The sequence below is a fragment of the Rhipicephalus sanguineus genome, chromosome 8 (genome assembly GCF_013339695.2).
Source record: "Rhipicephalus sanguineus isolate Rsan-2018 chromosome 8, BIME_Rsan_1.4, whole genome shotgun sequence".
Taxonomy (NCBI): domain Eukaryota; kingdom Metazoa; phylum Arthropoda; class Arachnida; order Ixodida; family Ixodidae; genus Rhipicephalus; species Rhipicephalus sanguineus.
This window is the reverse complement of record NC_051183.1, coordinates 39,458,206-39,478,864: the sequence shown is the minus strand read 5'-3', so window position 1 is coordinate 39,478,864 and position 20,659 is coordinate 39,458,206. Positions and strand designations below refer to the sequence as shown.

The window sequence follows — 20,659 nt, the reverse complement described above, 5'->3', positions numbered from 1 at the left end:
CTCGTTTTGAACGTTTTCAGCACTTTGCACCCTTTCTTGCGCGCCTCGTCAGTGTCTCCACCGCTCGAAAAACCACGTTGTCGGGGAAGACTCCAGATTAATTTTCAACACATGGGGCTCTCTAATGTGCACGTAAATCAAAACAAAGCACGCGACTGTTATTGCGTCCCGGAATCGAACCCGCGTCCTTGACTGTATGCACCTGCATACGCAAGTGTGCGTCTACCACGATGACTGAAGGTATAATAAAAATAGGCGGGTGATGGCATTCGCTGTTCATCCGAAGGCCGACGGCGCGTCTTCTTTTCACGACAGCAGCGGTCAGCACTCAGCAAGGACAACCTCTGACACCAGCGTTGCGCACCTGTCTTTGATGATGAGGAGCTTCAGAGCTGCAGGGGTATCCGGTTTCCTCGAAGAATAGGGCGGGTCATGTGGCGGGTCTTTCACAGCGCTCTTCGCTTGGCGTACCTTTAACGAGATAGGTGTACAATCGAACGTCGTGCGCATTGGCGTCAATGGTCACGACGGCGTCCTTTATAGCCAAACGGCGTCAAGGACGCCTGGGCGACGTCTCTGCAAGCGCGCGTACGTTTTTGTAGAAATAAAGAAAACTGGTTTCTAAGCGTTCAACGGGCGCGCTATAGGACAACGCAAGGAGCGAACTGACACACCGCATACTTTTTAAGTTTATTTCATTATATTTCCTCGATACGTCCCAACCACGAAGAAAGAAGCGGCTATGCCCCGAAAGCCACAGAAAAGGAGGCTAATGGCAGGCAGTCGGTGGCTCAAGGTCTCACCACCGCGGCATCCCAAGATCTACCGCAGGCCTCTTGAACCGGACTGAACTGGATGTACGCACGTAACGGAGCGGCTGCACAGCAATGGATGCGAGTACAAATCAGGTGAAAGTTAACGAGGTGCCAAGGATGAATGCTAAGCAGATCTGCGAAGTTGTTGACTTTCATGAACCGCACTCCGGGACGGCTTGTATAGCGGTTAAAGGAACGTAGTGTTTCTAAAGAAGAGGATCGTGGGTTCGGTTCCAGGCTGTGGTGGTCGCGTTTCATTGGTGTAGACGGAACGAAGGTACACCCCTGAAGCGTGTGCTTTCTGCTCACGTTGAACATTCACATCTTTTTAACGTTAATCCAGAGTTGCCTGCTTTGAAGTATTTATTTTATTTATGCACAAATACGTCACAGGGCTCCGCGTAGGAGCATTATGTGAGGGGTGCTAGGTGATATTTTTTTCAAGAACACAATGACAAGAAAAGAAATTTAAAGACCAGGTATTATACATTTGCAAAATGTAAGAGATATGGTAGAACATAGCTCGTAACATTGTAATAATTATGAAATACTAATGCTTTAACATGTGCACTTTATAAATATTGGAGAGGTGCTACATGATATCATTATATAATGTAGGGATTATATAATGTTGGGCAGTTGCACAAGGACGCTCATGTGCCGTGTTTGCGTGGCGTGTAAGGTGACACGCTGCTGAGCACTTGGTCGCGGGTTTGATTCCCCGCGACGGAGGTCGCATAAGTCGATGGCGAGGAAATGAAAGAAAACAAAAGTCCGGTGTGCTTATAGGTTCACGAGGTACAAGCTAAACTGGTGTCCTTCCACTGCACGGCGTGCGACATAATTTAATTGTATTAAGGCAGATGTTATATTCAACGTCAAAGGTTGTATAACTTAGGTTCTAAAGCACCTGCTGATCCCCTTCTGGCAGGTGAAACTTCAAATGCATGTCCCTTTCTTGAACTGCAGACAGTTTGATCCTATGTTCAATGCTTACTCTACACCGCTTGCTACTCCTCTACAGTCAATCGTCAGTCTGGAAGTTTATGGATGCATTTTCACTGAGGACGAAATCCCAGCGATTCGTCTGCTAGCTTCAAAGTCATCGCTTGGATCACATGTTTCCATTGCTGAACTTCATAAAATACCCCGAAGCATTCTAGCTCATATTTCAAAGAGCTAGTTAGCTTTTAGTCTTGTGCGGATTGAAATGAAGCACAGTCGTACAGTTTTCATTCCTAAGAATTTTATCTTGGTACTTAAAATATATGCGCATAATACCCACGCATTGTACCTGAAGGCCCAAAAAGTCAATTTATTTCGAATAAAATTTCTTCCTGGGCATCTTTCACCTAATTTATGTTACTGGGTATGATCTTGCCTCCTATCATGATGACTGTTGGCTATGCGATGGCCGTTGTTCGTTACTGGTGGTACTTGCTACATGATGCGTAACGTTTGCTATCTGCAGTTTAAACAGTAACATTTTTTTATCATTCAGTATCAGTGCAATTGTTTAGTTGTCCATCTGTTTTGTTTCAACGTTACGCCCGCATTTCTACTCAGCAGGCACTTAAAACTTTTGAATAGAAACTCACTCGGAAATCGCCGTCGTCTAAGATTTATTTTCGGAAGCGGTAGCCTTGCAGTTGTTCTCGAGATTTATTCCAATCTTGCACTTGCTTTCACTGCTTCGAAAGTTCGAAAGTGGAAGATTTATGCGTATAAAAATTGCATACGACCTACGTGACGTTGGCAAGCCACATGAGTCGTTGTTCAGCTTGAAGGCACGCGCAATATATTGCTCTACATATCGCCGGCACAAGACGCTTGTGTGTCTCAAGCTGTGATCCCCATCGCAATAAATTTCTGACAAGCGTCGCGCAGCCCTTTTAACGCGCACATATATATATATATATATATATTGATTTATGATGAGTGTGCGTTCGCAGCCAAGGTATATGTACACCTCTTGATGCTGCGTGGCTTATAAACACACACACACACACACACACACACACACACACACACACCTGTGTGTGTGTGTGTGTGTGTGTGTGTGTGTGTGTGTGTGTGTGTGTGTGTGTGTGTGTGTGTGTGTGTGTGTGTGTGTGTGTGTGTTTATAAGCCACGCAGCATCAAGAGGTGTACATATACCTTGGCTGCGAACGCGCACTCATCATAAATCAATTGCCTGCGTGTGTGAAACATCGTCTTGTTTGCTTGTTAGTTTGATTGTGGTGAGCGCAAAGTGAATTACAGGTCCTCCTTCACGTCGCTTCGGTATAGACGCACCATCGAATGCTGTGTGTGATTATAATAGTAGCAATCATTTTAAAAACTTAGACGTCATTCGTCTGGCTCGCCTTCTTAATTGGCACCTTTCATCACTTGTCAATTAAGAAGGCAATTCTTTCTTTGATACTTCTCGTGGGTGTTGCGTCTCAAAAATATGTCATTAGACCAGCATCAGGCTGCTGAAAGAATGACTATTGCCAACAATGACAATGATTTGCCAATATCAGAGACGCGAGCTGGGCTAGCTGGTGCGAACTGACTTCATACGTAACTAATTAGCGCGAAAAAGGACAACGGACAAGGTGAAGACAACAGACAGGATATTGTCCCTTTTTTGCCCTAATTATATCTGAAGTCAATAATTTGCTAGTGGTAGCATAAAATGGCAATGTTCGCAATATTTTACCAGTGTTGGTAAATGTTGCCAACATGAGCAATAATCTGTCAGTGCTCGCGAATGTTGCCAACATTTAAAATAATCAGCCACTGTTGGCAAATGACGCCAATGTTGGCAATAACTTGCCACGGTTGACAAATGATGCCAATGTTGGCATTAATTCACCAGGGTTTGTAAACGTTGCGAACATTCGCAATAATCTGTCAGTGCTTGCAAATGTTGCCAACATTAGATATAATCGGCCATTGCTGGCAAATGTTGCCAATATATGGCAACTATATGCCACGTGAGCACAAACGCCACATGTGACCACTTCGATGGGCCAGCGCGTGGTCCCTTACCAGCTTGTGTGTTGTCTCAGTACACGAGGGGACGTGACGACGCCTGCATCATTTGTTGAGAGTAACGAATGTCACGAGCCATCACATACCACCCATAAGGCATAGGCATTGCGAACTAAGGCGAGAAGTGAGGCAGTACAACGAGGAAAGCATGCGAGGAAGCAATCGGAGCTGCGCTTTCACACGTGCAGAGGCTCGGCGGATCGCGTTACTCTCCTACTGAGAAGAAAGAGCGGCTTCGCTCAGTCGCTCACTTGTTTTCAAAGTACCGCCGCATAGGCGTCGGGCGACGTCAAGTCACCTGACAGCTTCGCGTAACGCTATCGGCGTATTGACGCCGGCGGCGCGCGGTGGGACGTTACGTCTGGTTGGCCCCTCGCATCACTTGGCTTCGTCTTTGTATGCGCGCTCGTGTGTGGGGAAGAGATACGATATACGTGTGCTGCGTGGATGGGAACGAACCATTGTGTCTTTCGCCGTCGCTGAGGGAGGGACACCGAAGGTGCGAGACCTTTTGGGCGGCGGTGTGCTGCGGTCCTGGTAAGAAATTCGACGCAATGTATTCTTTGTTTTGTAGGTTTTTTTTAGGTATTCTTGTACTTGGGAATGCCGGCTTAGAGCACAGGATTCGCACGATCCATCATTCACTTTCGTTGAGTGGTTTTACTTTTGCATGATGCAAGCATCGTCGTGACACTGCCTGGCGTGTCCTGTCACAGACTTGACTGATGGAGCATTATTTTGTAAGGCAACGCAGTGGGCGCTTAAGAACAATAGCACAGACATACACACTCACAAAAATGAGTCTCTTTACCTAACGCTGAGGAAAGCGCAAGCGAGAGCATTTGCTTCGCTCCCCCCCCCCCCCCCCCCCCCCCCCGGCTCTTAGCTCCAAACTTTGTGAAACTTTCCGCGCGCCTCATCCTGTTTTCGCACTACCTCAGGGAATGGGTAGCACTGACAATTGGGCGAGTTGGTACAGATGCATGGCTTCATAACGGCGCAACAAGACCAAGTTGTGAGTCGGCGCTTGTGTTCGTGTGATCTTTCGTCTTTGCGTCTTCCTTGTTGCGCCGTTCTGAAGCCAGGCTCAGGGAATGGGCCCACCTTTGGCCAAGCGACGGTGTCGTCTGATTGCATCATAGCCTGACATCATTTGATGGTGTCAGCACGTGACGTCATCTAACGACATAACGTAATCGGATAATTTCGGAACATGACGTAATCACGTGGCGTCAACACCTGGTCACGTGACATATACTAGTACCATTCGTTTTCACGACGCCACCGGATCCCGGACTTCTTATAATTCATCATCATCATCATCATCATCATCCTGACCACGCCAACTGCAAGGCAAAAGCCCCTCCCATTTTTCGCCAATCAACCCGGTCCTGCACTGCTTGCTGCAGCCACGTTATCCCCGCGAACATCTCTATATCACCTGCTCACCTAACCATCTACCTACCCCTCGCGCGTTTGCCTTCTCTCAGAATGCAGTCTGTTACTCTCAATGACCAGCGGTTATCTTGCCTTCGCTCTACATGCGTTGACCACGTTTATTTCTTCTTTGTCCGTGTCGCAACTTGCGCTGCTTTCGAGATGTTTAAGACACATTTCTTGTTGATTTTGACTAAGCTCTACGGGGCAGACACCTGCAAACTTACGAAGAGCGTTCAACTTTTTAAACTCATGAGGAATGTAAGGCTTTCGTCTTAATAGCGTCGATGGAAGGCGTGTGACTGCTTTCGTCCTACTCGTTTTCATTGGGTACAGCAGGTTAGCGCGTACGGAGAATGTTATCTTTAATCGACCGCGGTGTCGCCTCAGCGCTTATCATCAGGAAATTGTCAGACGGGATCTAAGTGTCGCGATTTGACACATAGGTGCAACGATTCGATTGTCCAAGATTCCGTGGTTTAGTTCACGGGACTAATATCGTTTAAGCTGTTTGCCGTTAATTCGATGTTTAGCCGAAGCCCTTGTAGGAGCTACGCTGTTTTGTGATTTCGTATCTTTCAGTATCGTCTGCACGTTCTGACACTTCTTGTAGTTAACGATGGACATCTGTTGCACACAGTTTCGTGGCTGGATATATGTTGTTGCGTCATTCGCTCATTCCTTAACACTCTATTCTTGTCTTCCTCGCGTCTTGATATCAACGGTCTTATCTGTGGGAGCACCTTCCTTCCGCATCTGATGCCTCTTCATAATTAACTTCCTGACAGGAAGCATATGCATGGGTCATGTGTACTAACAGTTACCTGAAACAAGGAACGTGTAGGCTTAAGGACGACTGTATAATGAGATGCAGTGAGCAAATCGTATGTTCATAAACACTCTTAGTGCAATTAAGATAATTAAAAGCAGGTGACTCTACATACATTGTTCCTCACCACCAACTTTGAACCATAATTCCTGCGAAGTGGTTCCATATAACGTTTGAATTTTTTAAAGTTCATCTCCATCATCATAACGGCGGCTGTCGCATTTCGATGGAGGCGATATACTATGGAGGCCTTTGTGCTGTGCGATGTCAGCGCACGTTAAAGAAACCCAGGTGGCAAAAATTATCCTGTGCCCCTCCACAAAGCCGTCTCGTAGCCCGAGTCGCTACGGGACATCAAACCCCATAAACCGATCAACGAACCAGCACAACTTTCCGCCCCAAGTGTTAGTTCCGGTAGGATGCGCTGGTTGTACAGTCGGTCTACGGATCCATACACGCCCTTCCCGAAACGATTAACCGGTCAGCTTCTCGTTTGGGGCACAACGTAAGCCTTATTATATCTCATATGTATGCACCTAGCCGGACCTTGTAGACACGACGTGTTTTCCTCGGGATCCGGCCGTTTAATGCGTAGAGGCGCGCGTGACTTCCGAAGGCGTTTGCAAGCAGCGAGTTGCCCAACCTTCCTTCGCGCTTTCTCTGTTTTTTCATTGTCGAGAATTTCTCGCACGATGTAGACAGGTGACTCATGAGGCCTCCTTCGACGGGCAACAAAGCCCATAGGACACGTACGCTATGGCCGCTTGGCTGTGTCCTTGACGCGCCGGCGTTGAGGGGTTGTTGCTAATGCGAAAGCTTGGCACGCGTTGTTTTACGATCGACAAGAAGAGTCCTTGGCAGAGAGAGAGAGCCAACGCCACATTTCTGCATATTGCGATAAACTAAAGAAATATGGCCGGAACGCGATAACAGCAGAATCCCAGCTGGAGCAAATACTTTCGACGTCGTGGAAACTCAGTTACGTTCCGCTCTCACGTGGGACGACGACATTTGGCAAGTGCGCAGCTTGGAAAGCGTAAGACATTTTAATAAGATGCTAATGGGATATTCGGGGTGGTCGCTTCATATCGCTTCTGGCACCGCTGCCCTTCTCAGGCAAAGAAGAAACCGACAAACTCTGCTGCTAGCATACCCAGCCTCCAGTTTATAGTATATAAGAAAGCGGGCTTATTACTTTCATACATCAGGTTCTCTCCGTAATCACGTCGTTATATCTATTTGAGCCACCTCTGTAGTACGGCTGAAGCACCACTCAAACGACCGCCCCTATGGCATAATTTTCGTATCCAAATGCGCCGACTCAGTTGCTCTTAACTCTATCGTGGCGTCACCACTCGCAGAAACATTCGCTTACGTTAAATAAACTCGAAGGGTCCCTTATGCGTTCACTTAAGACGAGTTGAAGGTGAAAGCCGCCATCATTATCATCAATGGAGGTTGAGGTCACGTGATAATAAATTGCTTACGATACAAGAACAAAGACAACCAGAAGTGCAGGGTATCAAACTAAACGCCACAACATATATATTCTGGGCGTACTCGTGCTCAGTGAAGTGAAAATTCAACTCGGTCGGGCTTACTCAGACAGACAGAATTTGCACAGCCGATATTGTTCCGACTCTGACCCGCTAATGTTCTACTAAGCCAGGCCACTTATTTCGACACAGACTCGTTACTGTTTTAATAGACTGCATGCCCTCTACGAATGGAAAACAGTCCACTTAGCCAGGCTCACTTTTGCTCAGACTAGTCAGGCTTATTTGGACTCAGACCCATCAAGTCTGCTCAGGTTGGCTCATTTGGACTCAGGCTCACCAAAATTCGGCTAAGACAGCCTCACTCAGACTCGCTAAAATTCTACTCAGCCAGGCATATTTTGACTCAGGCCCGCTAAAATTCTGCTCAGCCGTGCCCGTTTGGACTCGTGCTCATAAACAGTCTGCTCAACCAGGCTCATTTAAAATGACTGACTCACAAGATGTCCGCTCCGTTAGGCTCATTTAGACTCAGACCCTCAAACATTCTACTCAGGTACGCATATCTGTACTCATGCTTGCTAAAAGTCTGCTAAGTCAGGCTCATGTTAAGTCAGACTCGCAAAAATTCTTTTTACTCAGCCAGGCTCATTTGGACTCAGACTCGCAAAAATTTTTAAATTTTACTGAGCCAGGCTTGGTTAGACTTAGGCTGGCTAAAATTCTGCTCCGCCAGGCTCATTCGGAGTCAGACTAGCTAGAATTCAGCTTACACTCATTCAGTCTCAAGCTCGCAGCGGCATAGCTAGTAATACACTTCGGGTGTGAGCTGGGGAAGGGGTGGGGTTGAACCCTCCCCCTACCCCCATATCCCACCTTTGGCTACGCCACTGCACGCCACTGCACTTCTATTCGGCTAGGCTCAATTTGATTCAGACTCTCTAAAGTCGGGCCCAGCCGGAGTCTTCGCTGACAAGAATACTGGTGGAGGACGGACGGACACACAGATGTGTCGTTTTAGTCGGCATAGAAGTATGCTTGCGCATTCAAATAGTGTTGGTGGGTGCACTCATGAGTGAACACGCCGGCGTTTATTGATCGATTGACATCGGTCTTCTCGCATTGAGCGACGGTGTGATAGCCTAAAGAGAGTGAGAGCTGCGTTTGTGAACGACAGCAGACAAGCCCGGCCTCTTGACGAGGAGTGATGGCGGCGATTGTGAAAGCGATCCTCCACCCCCCAACCGCCACAAGCGCGGTTCCTGCCAAGGAAGTAACACGAGGCGAGTACTACGTATCGCTAGAGGGGCTAACGAAGGCCTCCGCGAGGTTGCACTCTCCTCTCGGCATAGTCCCGTGCATCGCTGTGGAAACTACGTGCACCTCGACAACCGATCTCGATCAGTTTATTTGAGTAGCGTTACTACGGAAACTGAGGTTCACGAGAGATAAGCAGTCTCGACGACTTCTGTGGCAAGCTTTGTCAACTTCAAGAACACAATTCAGGAGGCCTTGCCCTATCGGGAAAATGGGGCCGAGCGAAGCTTAGCGTGTTCGTGCCTGACGTATCTTTCTTTCTTGCTTGCTTGCTTTCTTTCTTGCTTGCTTTCTATCGCATTGCGCATTGCTCTCTCCTAACTTTTTTCCTTTCTCCATGAAGGGAATGGGACCTTCACTCAGGTGCTTAGCAGCGCGACATTTCTGTTGCTGCAGGCGACGACTGCGGTCGCAACACGCGCGAAACAATGAAAAACAACGAATTGTGGCAACGTGAGATCACAAGTGGCTTTGATAAAAAATGGGATTGCTGCATCAGAAACGGCTGATCGCTGGCAAGCCTACGATCGAAGAAGACAAAAACATTTATTGGTCAGAGTCACCTATCAGGGGAGGTAGACACCCAGACCATGCCTGTCAGCCACCTCCTCAGCTCTGTTCATGGCCCGAAGCTGGACCCCCGGGTTGTCGGACACAGTGCATTCCCTCACGCCACAGGTTAGGGAGTGACCAGGAGATTAGGTTTAGAAGGGTGTTCCCTGCAGTTTCAGAGAATATGGGATAGGGTGGCTATTTCCCCGCTTAATGGGCAATGGGGACTAATGAGGTCAGGGTAGATACGTGAGTAAATATACGATCGAGAGAGCATCAATTACTTGAGGACGGCGGGTACAAATACGCATGTTATCGGGCCACCTTCAGTGGCCGCTGTTTTGTGTTCTCGTCAGCCCCGGGCCGGTATTTCGCGTACGGTGCCGCCACTGAAATCTTGCTAATAGAAGCTTCACTTCGAAAGAAATCTGTCATACACATTTGTAGGCATGTGCGTCAGTATTTACTGTGGGACTCGGGCAATCCCCTTCCCGCTCCCTGACCGCGAACCGTAGGCAGGTAGTTCCATTTACCGTGATTTTGTTCTGGACGTCATTTTATACTGCAGGAATAAAGCATGAGTGAGTAAATTTCCGAATTAGTGTCACTGTTGTGACCCATTCACTTGTGCGCATCCCACAAATGCACAGTTCGGTTTCTTCACGAGCCCTTATAACTCTTCCGTTCCTCCAGTCGTAATATTGCGCTTGCGTTTCAATATAACCGACCGCCGCTCTTGAGATATCGCAGCATCGGTCCCTCTGCACTCAACTACCGAGACCGAGCGTAGTTGTATGTCCACTACGCGCGTGCGCCCGTACTTCACGTGGCCGTGCCGGCCGGCGCTTCTGGGAAAGAGAAAATATAAAAGAGGTTCCGTAGTGGAGGAGAGGAAGAAAGGCCGTTGTCTGCAATGGCCTCGCATTTAGTAGCGAACGTAAGGGCTAGAAAGGGGCCGCGTGGCCATCATCCAAGCCAAACCGCAGCGCTATCGCCCTCGCCCCTTCTCCCCCCTCCTCTCACATCTCTCGTTCTCACACCGTCCGTTGCGGCGTCCCACAATCCTACTTGGAACGCGCACGGCGCGGAAGCCGTAGCAGCGGCGTGCTCTGCTCCCAGCTTCCGCGCTCGCTTGCAGTTGTGTTGTCCGTGTTCTTACCGGCTGGCCGTTTCTAGCCGTATACAACAGTTACGTACAGAGCCGGGACCCGCCAGAAATTGACAGCTTTTGTCTTTTGCTTGTCGGCTTCCCGTTGTGAACTCAACCCTACTCATGTGATGGTTGTGGCTGCTTCAGCTGGGGGACCGAGTTGATCACTGGCCTGACATTGTAGTGCTACCGCCAAAGCGCCCTCGCTTTCTCTCTTGAGTCTGAAGGAAGAAACGGCACTGCTAAGATCCACCGCAAACCGGCGTGGCTCCTTCTAGAAGTGTTCAACATCGCACGTGACAGTTGCTGCAACGCCCGTCCTCCAGCTAGGAAAACCGCAGATTGATTGTGCGTCGTTTTCACCGAACTACGAGACCGGCGTGGCTTCCTCTAGAAGTGTTCCACTTGTGGAATATATCACGTGACAGTCGATGCAACGCCTCCCCCCTCCCTGCTAGGAACTACGCGGATTGATTCTGCGTCGTTTTCACCGAACTACAAATACGATCGGGCTCTACATTTCATCCGGCTTCTGTGAAGCTGTTCGTGATCGAAAGTCTGTGCTTCACCGTGTATTGAACACTTTATCCTCGGCTAGTTTATATGCGGTGCCTTCCTGGTTGTGCTAAGCAGGAGGCCGTTTGAAAGCCTTCGGAAGCGAATGTGACGCTGCCTGACTCCGTTACGCCAGTCGTCGTTACCTTCACGTTAAAGGACACGCTTTCGCCTCGGCGTCGTGCTTCGCTGACTTGTGTGGTGCTTCACAGAGCATTAGCGTCTGTCTGACTTCGCGTGTGCTCAGCCGTTGCTGCCGTTAACTTTCCGCGCCAGCGGTGGTTCAAGGGTGACTTCGCTCAACCGGTAAGCTTTCCCATGTGTACGTGTTTGTTTTTCACATCCAACTAGCGTCGTTTTGCTGCTGTCTTCACTTTCTCGGTGTGATATACCAGTTGTTCTTTCGTTCTTATTTTTTTAATGTCGCCTGTGGACGACGGTGTACGATACTGTTGCTTGCACGAGTAATAGAAATGCGCTACAGAGTGCTCAAGAGCTTCAGGATATTTTGTAATACAGATCGCTTTGTTGTGAAGGTCGATCACCCTATATATACTCGCAGTACACCCGGGCCGAAAGAAATTCTTCGTTACACAGTCTACCCTTCGGAATACAGGTACAGGCGTTGTGCTTGACCTTGCCAACGTAATCTTACCGATAAATTTTTATAACAGTAATAACTTGAAGGCATGTATCGCGGAGATGGCTAGAAATATTGACTTGGAAATAAACCGATGACGATAATGGTGGCCGACTTGGAAGGTATTCTAGGGAGGGGTAGAAGGATGCACTGTGTTCGTGGTCAAGAAGGGACGAAGCCGTTGGCACGTAAAGATCGCACTGCAATGTCGTTCGACGTGTACGGTACATTTTCGATGACGTCCATGCTTCGCCGCAACAGAAAATCCAAGAATCCCACAGAAGAAAACGAACGGTGATGCCCGTGACTGGCTTCGTAAAATAACTTCACTTCAGCTAGGTTTCGCGCTTTTCTTTTATGAGAAGCATTCTGTGGATATAAATTTGAATTCCAGAAACAATTTTCTGGATCATCATAGCTATACACAAACTATCAGGACAAAGTATAGCCTAGAACATTACTTTTGAAAAAAAAAAGAAGTGTATAATTTGCGCGAAGCGTACCTCATTTGCTCGCGAAATACTAGCCTTGGATAGTTAGTGTATGTAGCGATCAGAGTGTGTCAGGGAACAAACGCGCGTTAAGGACGTCGTAGTCGAAATCGAGAAAGAGAAATGGGCAGGGCATTTGCAAGAAGGCAAGCGCGCGACGGGGAGGCAGAAGGTTAGGTGGGCAGATTAGATTAAGAAGTCTGCGGGTATAAGGTGGCCGCAGGGAAGCACAGGACCAGGTTAATTGGCGAAATATGGGAGCGGCCTTTGACCTTCAGTGAGCGTTGTCATGGTGATGAGATGACGAATGCAGGCGATGCACTTTTAGAACAATGTAGTAAGCAATGAGTATGTACAACTATACCTCTTCTTGACTCAGTGAAATGGTTTTCACAGTAGTTCCCTTTGGGAGATTCGCCGTACTTTATTTTTTTCCTGCCTTAGGCACAGTGTCGTTGTGCAAGCGTTGCACAATGTCGGCGCAGCCATTGCCGTAAAGAAACCAGGATATCGAGATAGCGTGAAGGAATGACGGGGAAACAGCGAGCCAGCCATATCTCACGCCAAGTTGCTCTCTTATCGCTCATCGATTGCCTCCTTATCTGACCCTGAAACGCGTGTAGAGGTGTGAGGCGTTTTTATTCTGTCCGCGTTGACAACACCCTGCGGAGCCTACAGGTTCCAGCAAGCGTTGCGTACCAGATTGAAGAGATGATCGTATAGTTTCCCACAAAAGAGTCTAGTAGACAAAACTATTCGATTGGGTTAGATTGAAGGCAATGTTAATTGGTGTTATAACGAGGGGTAGCCAGCATTAGACAGTCAGTAGTGCGCAAGTAAATACGATGTGGGGTGCTATCCTGGGCACTGTCAAATTCCGCCGTCTTGTCAAATTTCATAATGGCGGCATTTTAAGCCAATCGGAGAGGCCATAGCAGCCGTCCGGGCCTATCAGACTTGACCAATGGCGGAATTCGACAACATGGCGGAATTTGAAAATGTCCAGAATAGCACCCGTGGTTAGATCTAGTCAGAGACAGATAATTAAGACCAGACAGGTTATATCCAGAGGTCGGCGGCCGCCTCATTCCAGGTAGGTAAACAGATTTATTTATCCACGGGAGAATCATGAAAAGAAGGGGAATCGAGGAAGGAAGCAGGACGACAATGGACCCTTGGGCCGCTCGAGGTGGTCGGACACTTTTGTGCTTCGGCGACTCCGCAGTCCCAGCTCACTGTCCGAAGCTGTTGCTCCGGTTGGAAGCTGCGCCGAGCCAGCCTCTCATCGCTCACCCCACCACCGCATAAAATCTCTTCCCAGAAGTGATGAAGTTTTGTGGCGCAGACTTCAGACGGCCACATTCACGGCACCTTTCCTTCTATCCACTATAACTCACGGTGAAACGTCCACTCTTATCCTAACACCAGAGCCGACTTTGACCACATCGTTCTAATTTGCTCCAACAAGCCCACGCCCTGGAGGCAAGGGTCGGAACGCCTCATTTCAGGTAGCTGTGGGCTCACATCCTAGGTCTGTTCACTAGCCGTAGCTCGTCTTGGGGTCTTTGGATTTGTCAGCTGTGCATCCAACAGGTTTTTTGTTGGCGGTTGCATAAGTGTGTTCTTTAGATTCTTGTTGCATTCCCAGACGATGTGGTGGCTTGTGTTCGTGAACTTGCAAAATTTGAACTCTCTTGTATATGTTCCAGTGTACATGTGGAGTCTTATGGAAGTATTTGCCCACTTGGGTTTAGTAAGCAAATTGTCGTTATCGCATATTGTCATAATCTAACAAAACAGACCATCAGGGTAAGATGGAGGCGTGATCAGATGGATGAAGGCCACAAATTGTCGAGTTCCAATGACACTTCTTGTTTGAAGATTTCATCATAATCATAACCCCTTATGATTCGGGGAAGAAAGACGAGGAGGAACATGGTCTTCAGAAATTACTGCAAAGCAAACGATAACGCCGCCATGCTTCAACTGTGTCATTACAATTGAAGCTAGTACCAGATTCCTTTCGTAATACTACATTGATTCGTAAACAGCACTTGTACGTTCAGAAGTTTCTTTCTTGGTATTTAGTACATCGTCTGCTTAAATTTGCTAGTCAACAATTTTCTGAATGCCCACTGAGGCAATAATATCCTGCGCTTCCGACTAATAATACGCGCTAATTAGCCTTTTAACTGATTAGTTTGCGTCACAATTGCAAATGGCGAATTGTAGTCGGCGAGCTCGAATGTAGACACTCTATCAACCTATAGGGTGTTTTCGCTTGCTTTGAATGCCGTCACCAATTTTGAGTAACAGACAAGGAAACAATGTGTCCAAACCGAAAACGGAGAGGCTATACATGTCCATCTCGTCCTCTTGTCTGTTCCTGCTGTGTGTTTTCAGTTTCTCGATATTTCTTTGTCCTTGAAAGCGCTGGAAATACGTCAGTTGTCACATGTTCAACTGGCCCAGCTTTCTGCCGTAACTACTATTACCAGGGCAATGTCCTGCTGTATGGCACTTGCATTCTTTCTTTAAATTTTGGCACATGTTACGTTTGATACACCGCATATGGACCTTATGTTACGTGGGGACACTTTGTGTGTGGTCCGCTTGTTACATAGAACACATTGTATATGGGCTACATGTTCCGTGAGGCACATTGCACATGGATCACATGTGGCGAACATGTTGCGTAGGACCCAATATAGGTGGCACATGTTGCATGGAACACATATGTGGCTGCGCAACACATTTCGAAGGAACATATGGTAAGGGCCACATGTCATGTGGGGGACATCTTACGCAGGGCACATGGGACACGGGACACGTGTTACGTGGGGCACATGTTACACGACCACATGTTACGTGGGTCACATTTGACGTTAGACGCGTGCTAGATGGGACACCTGCTACCACATGCGCCTCATGTCATGTTGTAGACGTATTATGTAGGACGCTTGTTATATGGGCCACATATTCCGTGGGCATGTTACGCCGGACACATGTTACGTGGGACACATGGTCGAGGGTCACATGGCACGTGGAACATGTGCACTCGCATTTATAAGCTGCTTTAGTATAGCGTCCCCTAAAGCTTCGCATACACGCTGTAAACTACCTGGTCCTCAATGCTGGTCCTCGACTGCAGACCCGAAGGTCGCGAGCTTGAATCCCGGCCGCGGCGGCTGCATTTCCATGGAGTCGAAATGCTAGAGGCCCGTGTACTTCGATTTAGGTGTACGTTACAGAATCCCAGGTGGTCGAAATTTCCGGAGCCCTCAATTACGGCGTCCCTCATAATCACATCGTGGTTTTTGGCACGTAAAACCCCAGCAGTTATTATTATTATTATTATTATTATTATTATTATTATTATTATTATTATTATTATTATTATTATTATTATTATTATTATTATTATTATTATTATTACTAGTCATCAGTGCGCATGCGGGAGACCCTAACCAAAATACCTGATTAAGCGGACGCGTATACGCAACGCAATGCTATATTGAGTTGGCATACACTCCCAGCGCCCGAAGGGGAATGCAAATTTCGCGGCAGTCTGTACCGAGTCACGTTTATCTCTTGCACTGTCGCTGCGACTTTCTGAAGCGCGCGTTTATTTCTGTGGCGTGCGATGTTTGTCGCGATATCTGCATAGAACGCGAGGCTATCGGCGCTGCTGCAACCCAGTTAACTCCGGCTCCAACTGGCTCTGTATATCGAATGCCGTGTCGGCTTGGCTGTTTTGCGCTGCGAATACGAGCTTCCTGTTTAATCTCTCCAGCTGGCATTTGCAGAGCGGTCAGCTATAGGAGCGGAAGCGCACGTACGCAGGGGAAGGGTAGGTGGAGTTTTTCACGTCCTAGTCTGCACAGCAGCCCGCAGTGTCACTTGTTTACAGTGCCTGGGCCTCCTGCTCTTGTTTCACTTTGCGATCTGCGCTTATTTTAAGTGGTACGCACGTACAGCGAGGCCAGTTTGGGCTTGGACACGTCGCCAATCGCTTTACGCTTATTCGTTTTTGCAGAGAGCGTATGCGTGAATGTACTTTGCGCAGCTGTAAGATTCAGTGCACACGTGTCCCTATCTGACGCTGTACATGGGCGAAAGGGTGTTTTGGAATACGACGAGGTCTGACCGACCTAGATAAGTACGGAATGCTTCATGTATATTCTCCTATATTTTTGTCCGCGCTTCCTTCGTTAGCTTTTCATTGAGGTGTGACCGCGCCTTAGCCGCCTTTATCGGTATGTATACGCGTGCTTAAAATGGAAGGTTCGTTTAGCTCATCGGTATTTGTGTCGAATTCCTAAGTGCCGAAGTGATTGGCCGATCATGCGGGTACGTCTGCTCAACACGAAGTCACGTGCTCTACTCTCAGGAGCGGCGATTGTATTCAGAAATGACATGGATATGCAAAGGAAAAATTGTGTACAGCTCAATCACTGGATTGTTATTGAACGAAGGCAGCGTTGTTAATGTTGCTGTTGCTGCTGTTACGTCTAATCCCATTTGTGCGGGAATCGGCCGCTTTCTTTCGGTTGAATAGTGTTTTGCTAGAAAAACTCTGGTGCCGAGCTGTTACTCTTAGTAAGCGCTGACAGCCTGTTCCGCAGCGTATCCTTTTGTTCTTTGATTGGCTGAATTCCAGGCGACTGAGCGCTAGCGCACATTGGTACACACGATGTAATTGGCGATCGCGCCTGAACTCCGCAGGGGGCAATGTAAAAACGGAACGGAAGCTGTCAGAAAGGGCATAATAGGAAGTAATCAGAGATAATTACTTCCTGTGTTGATGCCCGTTATGGCAATACACGTTGTGCACTTCCGTCGGTGTCTTGCGATATTTATTTATCCGCCTGCTTTTTTGTCTTTATTTTTGTATACTTTACTGAGTATGATGCTCCTGGGTATTTTACTAAAATGCGTTCGTGATTGTGAACATGGACATGTTCGTTTTCTGCTCGCGGTTACGGTGCTCGGCTGCTGACCCGAAGGTCGCGGGTTCGATCCCGGCCGCGGCGGTCGCATTTAGATGGAGGCGAAATGCGAGCCCCATGTACTTAAATATTAGTGCGCTTAATCTTAGAACCTCAGGTGGTCAAAATTTGCCGAGCCCTCCAGTACGGCGTCCCTCATTCATATCGCGGTCTTGGGGACTAAAACCTCAACGATCATCATCAGCATCAACACCATACTACCGCCACCACCACCAATAATAGCATTATCAATAATAATAATAATAAGAAGAAGAAGAACAATCGCACAGTTCAATTCCGAAGAGAAGTTACAAAGAAAACTACATAGGCCTACCAACGCATATTTACCTCAGAGTATGATGAAGCAGAAACTCTACTCTATTCTTTCTTATTCTTTCTTTCTTTCTTTCTTTCTTTCTTTCTTTCTTTCTTTCTTTCTTTCTTTCTTTCTTTCTTTCTTCCTTTCTTTCTTTTTCTTTCTTTCTTTCTTTCTTTCTTTCTTTCTTTCTTTCTTTCTTTCTTTCTTTCTTTCTTTCTTTCTTTCCAAGTGTGCGCGCTGTCCCACACACGCAGCAGGTGGCGTCCAAATCACGGCACGTCTAGGGTGCCTTGATGCGCGTTTTGTTGCGCGGCGCACACATCGAGGCACACTAGGCACCTCTATCTCACACATCTCACACGGGCACGATCTCGCTGTGCCCTCACCGTATGGCTCGGCCTTAATGGAAGAGCGAACCGAGCGTAACGGTTTTTTGAAGCGTGCAACAACCTCCCTACGACCGCTGCGCGCCGCGAATTGCCTGGACTCTACCGAGTCGCCGCATACGTACGAAGCTCCACTCACACGCTCGCACACTCACGGGATAGAGACGCAGTGACCCCGCGGATTAACCGCGTGCGTGGCCCAATTCTCGAGCGGAAGGCCAGCGCCGTGACGTGACCCGGTCAGGTGCCCCGCAAAAGAAAACGCATTGCTGGGCCTCGGGGGACCCCTCATTGGCTCGAGCGGGTGTTTTATTTTGGCCGCTAGCTGCACGCCCCCTTGCCCTAATCATTACTAGTGGTGCCATCGTTGTGGGGGAACGCGGACGTGGCAGGTAAATTGGTAGGCGAGTGACCCGTTGGCCTGACAGTGGGTGAAGATAGCGTCGCTCTCACAGCAGCGGATAGTGGACATGCATAGTGAACGTGAGCCATCATGAAAACGTTACAGCGTACACAGACGGGGACAAAGGAAGAAAACAGGACGCAGCGTGGTTTTTCTTCCTTTGTCCCAGTCTCTGTGCGCTATAACGTTTCCAAGATGCAATACCAACAAGCCAACCAAGCCATCCTGATGAGCTATGACTTAGCCGATACGGCAGCCGACATTTACCAGTAGTTACGCAACATTTACAGTTATATAGACATCTTTAGCCAATATTCGCGAGTGCGGGTCAACAATTAGCAGCCGTTTCCTACGTTTTCTACGTCATCAATCCTAGACATTATGTAGCAGCACCCATACAGTTTCATAGTAATACACGGCAGGCAAATATGGCGCTAGTGTCTACGGCAATGAATGACGCTTCAGCCTGCATTGGAATGATGGGTAGTACATCGATTTGCCCAATTGATATTTGAAGAAAGCGCGAAAAAAAAACACGATACAGATTTGCCTAAGCCTCGTTCTTCCTGCTTCGTATGCCTTTGTGACATTTAAAGCTGGTAATTACCAAAAAAAGTTTCGGAGTCCCACTTCATCACCTTGACCCTTTTAGGCCCACCAGTTCAAATCAGCTCACGAGGTTCACATCGAGTCCCATTTTTTATCCGAAAGAAAAGCCAAAACACAACAATAAACAAAGCCACAAGTTCGTTCGAAGCCGCAAGCACGAAGACCATGACATATACATGTGCTATCCATAATTCCTATGGTGGCGGAATAATCGCAGCGCCGCAGTTCCATCTAGGGCACTATTCTGGACACTGTCAAATTCCATCATCTTATAAAATTTCGGGATGGCGGCATTTTAAGCCAATCAGAGGAGCCGTAGCAGCTTTTTGAGCCAATCAGAGTTCACCAGTGACAGAATTTGATAACATGGCGGATTTTGACGACGTCCAGAATAGCACCCCTAGTAAATATTGTAGCAAACTATGGCAGCGCTAGCCAGCACAGGTCATAGACCTGTCACCGCTCGTGGCGTCAACCAGCAGCCATCCAACTTTGGCGCTCAGGGTTGTGTGGTGTAGTCTCCCCTGACCTCCAAATTTGGAGCTCCGCTTCTGCCGTCTTTGCCGGAGTGCATGCCCCTCTGAATGGCAATCTCTGCTTGACGGAGCGGCGACCGCCTTGCTTGATTGACTCTCGCCCGCTCTGTCTTCGGCGTTTCGCGGCACCACCGCCGACGACGCTTGTGCAGTCGTCCCCGATAAGTGGGTCACCGAGGTTCTAAATGCAGTGCGTGCCTGAGAGAATCGCGTCGTCTTAGGCAAAGCGCTCCGCTGGTCTACATATGGCAGTGGCAGTTCGCGGGTCCGTGCCAAAATTGCTGGATAGCCTTCGGCCTGCCTACAAGCGACGCCGTCTTGATGGCTTTTTGGCAGGCAGTGACCTAGCGGAGAGCCCTGGTGGATAGCCGTCGGCCTGCCTATATATAAGCGACGTTCTCTTGGTGGTTTTTGGCAGGCGGTGGCCTAGTGTGGAGACTTCGCACGCGGCTGTATGCGTGAAAAGAGCGTTGGCACATGGCAATTACGAAGGCGATTTGCAAAACGAATTCGCTTCTTTGTTTGTTTGTCTGCCTCTTTCTTTCTCTGTTTCTCTTTCTTTCTTTCTTTCTTTCTTTCTTTCTTTCTTTCTTTCTTTCTTTCTTTCTTTCTTTCTTTCTTTCTTTCTTTCTTTCTTTCTTTCTTTCCTTCTTTCCTTCTTTCCTTCTTTCCTTCTTTCCTTCTTTCTTTCTTTCTCTCTTTCTTTCTTTCTTTCTCTCTTTCTTTCTTTCTTTCTTTTGCGGTAGCTCTAGGCATGTAATCAGGGTATAACCTGCGGCATATCGTCACTCGGAATTCAGAAACTATCCGGGTCTACCATGTAAGATGGCTTAATCGAGACGCGAGCTGGCAGCTTAATCTTCTGCATAGGTATTCCATTAGCTCTGGTGTTTTCGTCGCGCGCTTTTCCGAGATGCAAAGATTGGACGGCAGTATTAAAAAGCGGCCGGTTACATCCGCGTGGGGCCCGGCGCGGTTATATGCCGTTTAGATAGATACACCCTTCGTAAACTGATTGGAGATGTGGTCAGGCACGTTCGTGCGGGCGAAAAAAGAAAACCACTCTTCTACAAGGCGACTGCTGATTGCACATCCGG

At 48.0% G+C, this 20,659-nt stretch overlaps 1 protein-coding gene across 3 annotated transcripts in view; it reads left to right on the top strand.

The window, feature by feature from the left end:
• LOC119401751 (4-galactosyl-N-acetylglucosaminide 3-alpha-L-fucosyltransferase FUT6) overlaps positions 1–20,659 on the top strand; it is a 51,777-nt gene that overhangs the window by 16,392 nt on the left and 14,726 nt on the right. The window contains exon 1 of one of the 3 annotated variants that reach the window (XM_037668711.2): positions 4,257–4,391. The exons of 1 other annotated variant lie outside the window; for it this stretch is intronic. The gene's annotated coding sequence lies outside the window, so the exon portion shown is untranslated. Of the gene's footprint in view, positions 1–4,256; positions 4,392–11,251; positions 11,497–20,659 lie in introns of those variants that run through there. One more of the 3 variants, XM_037668712.2, reaches the window with a different exon arrangement.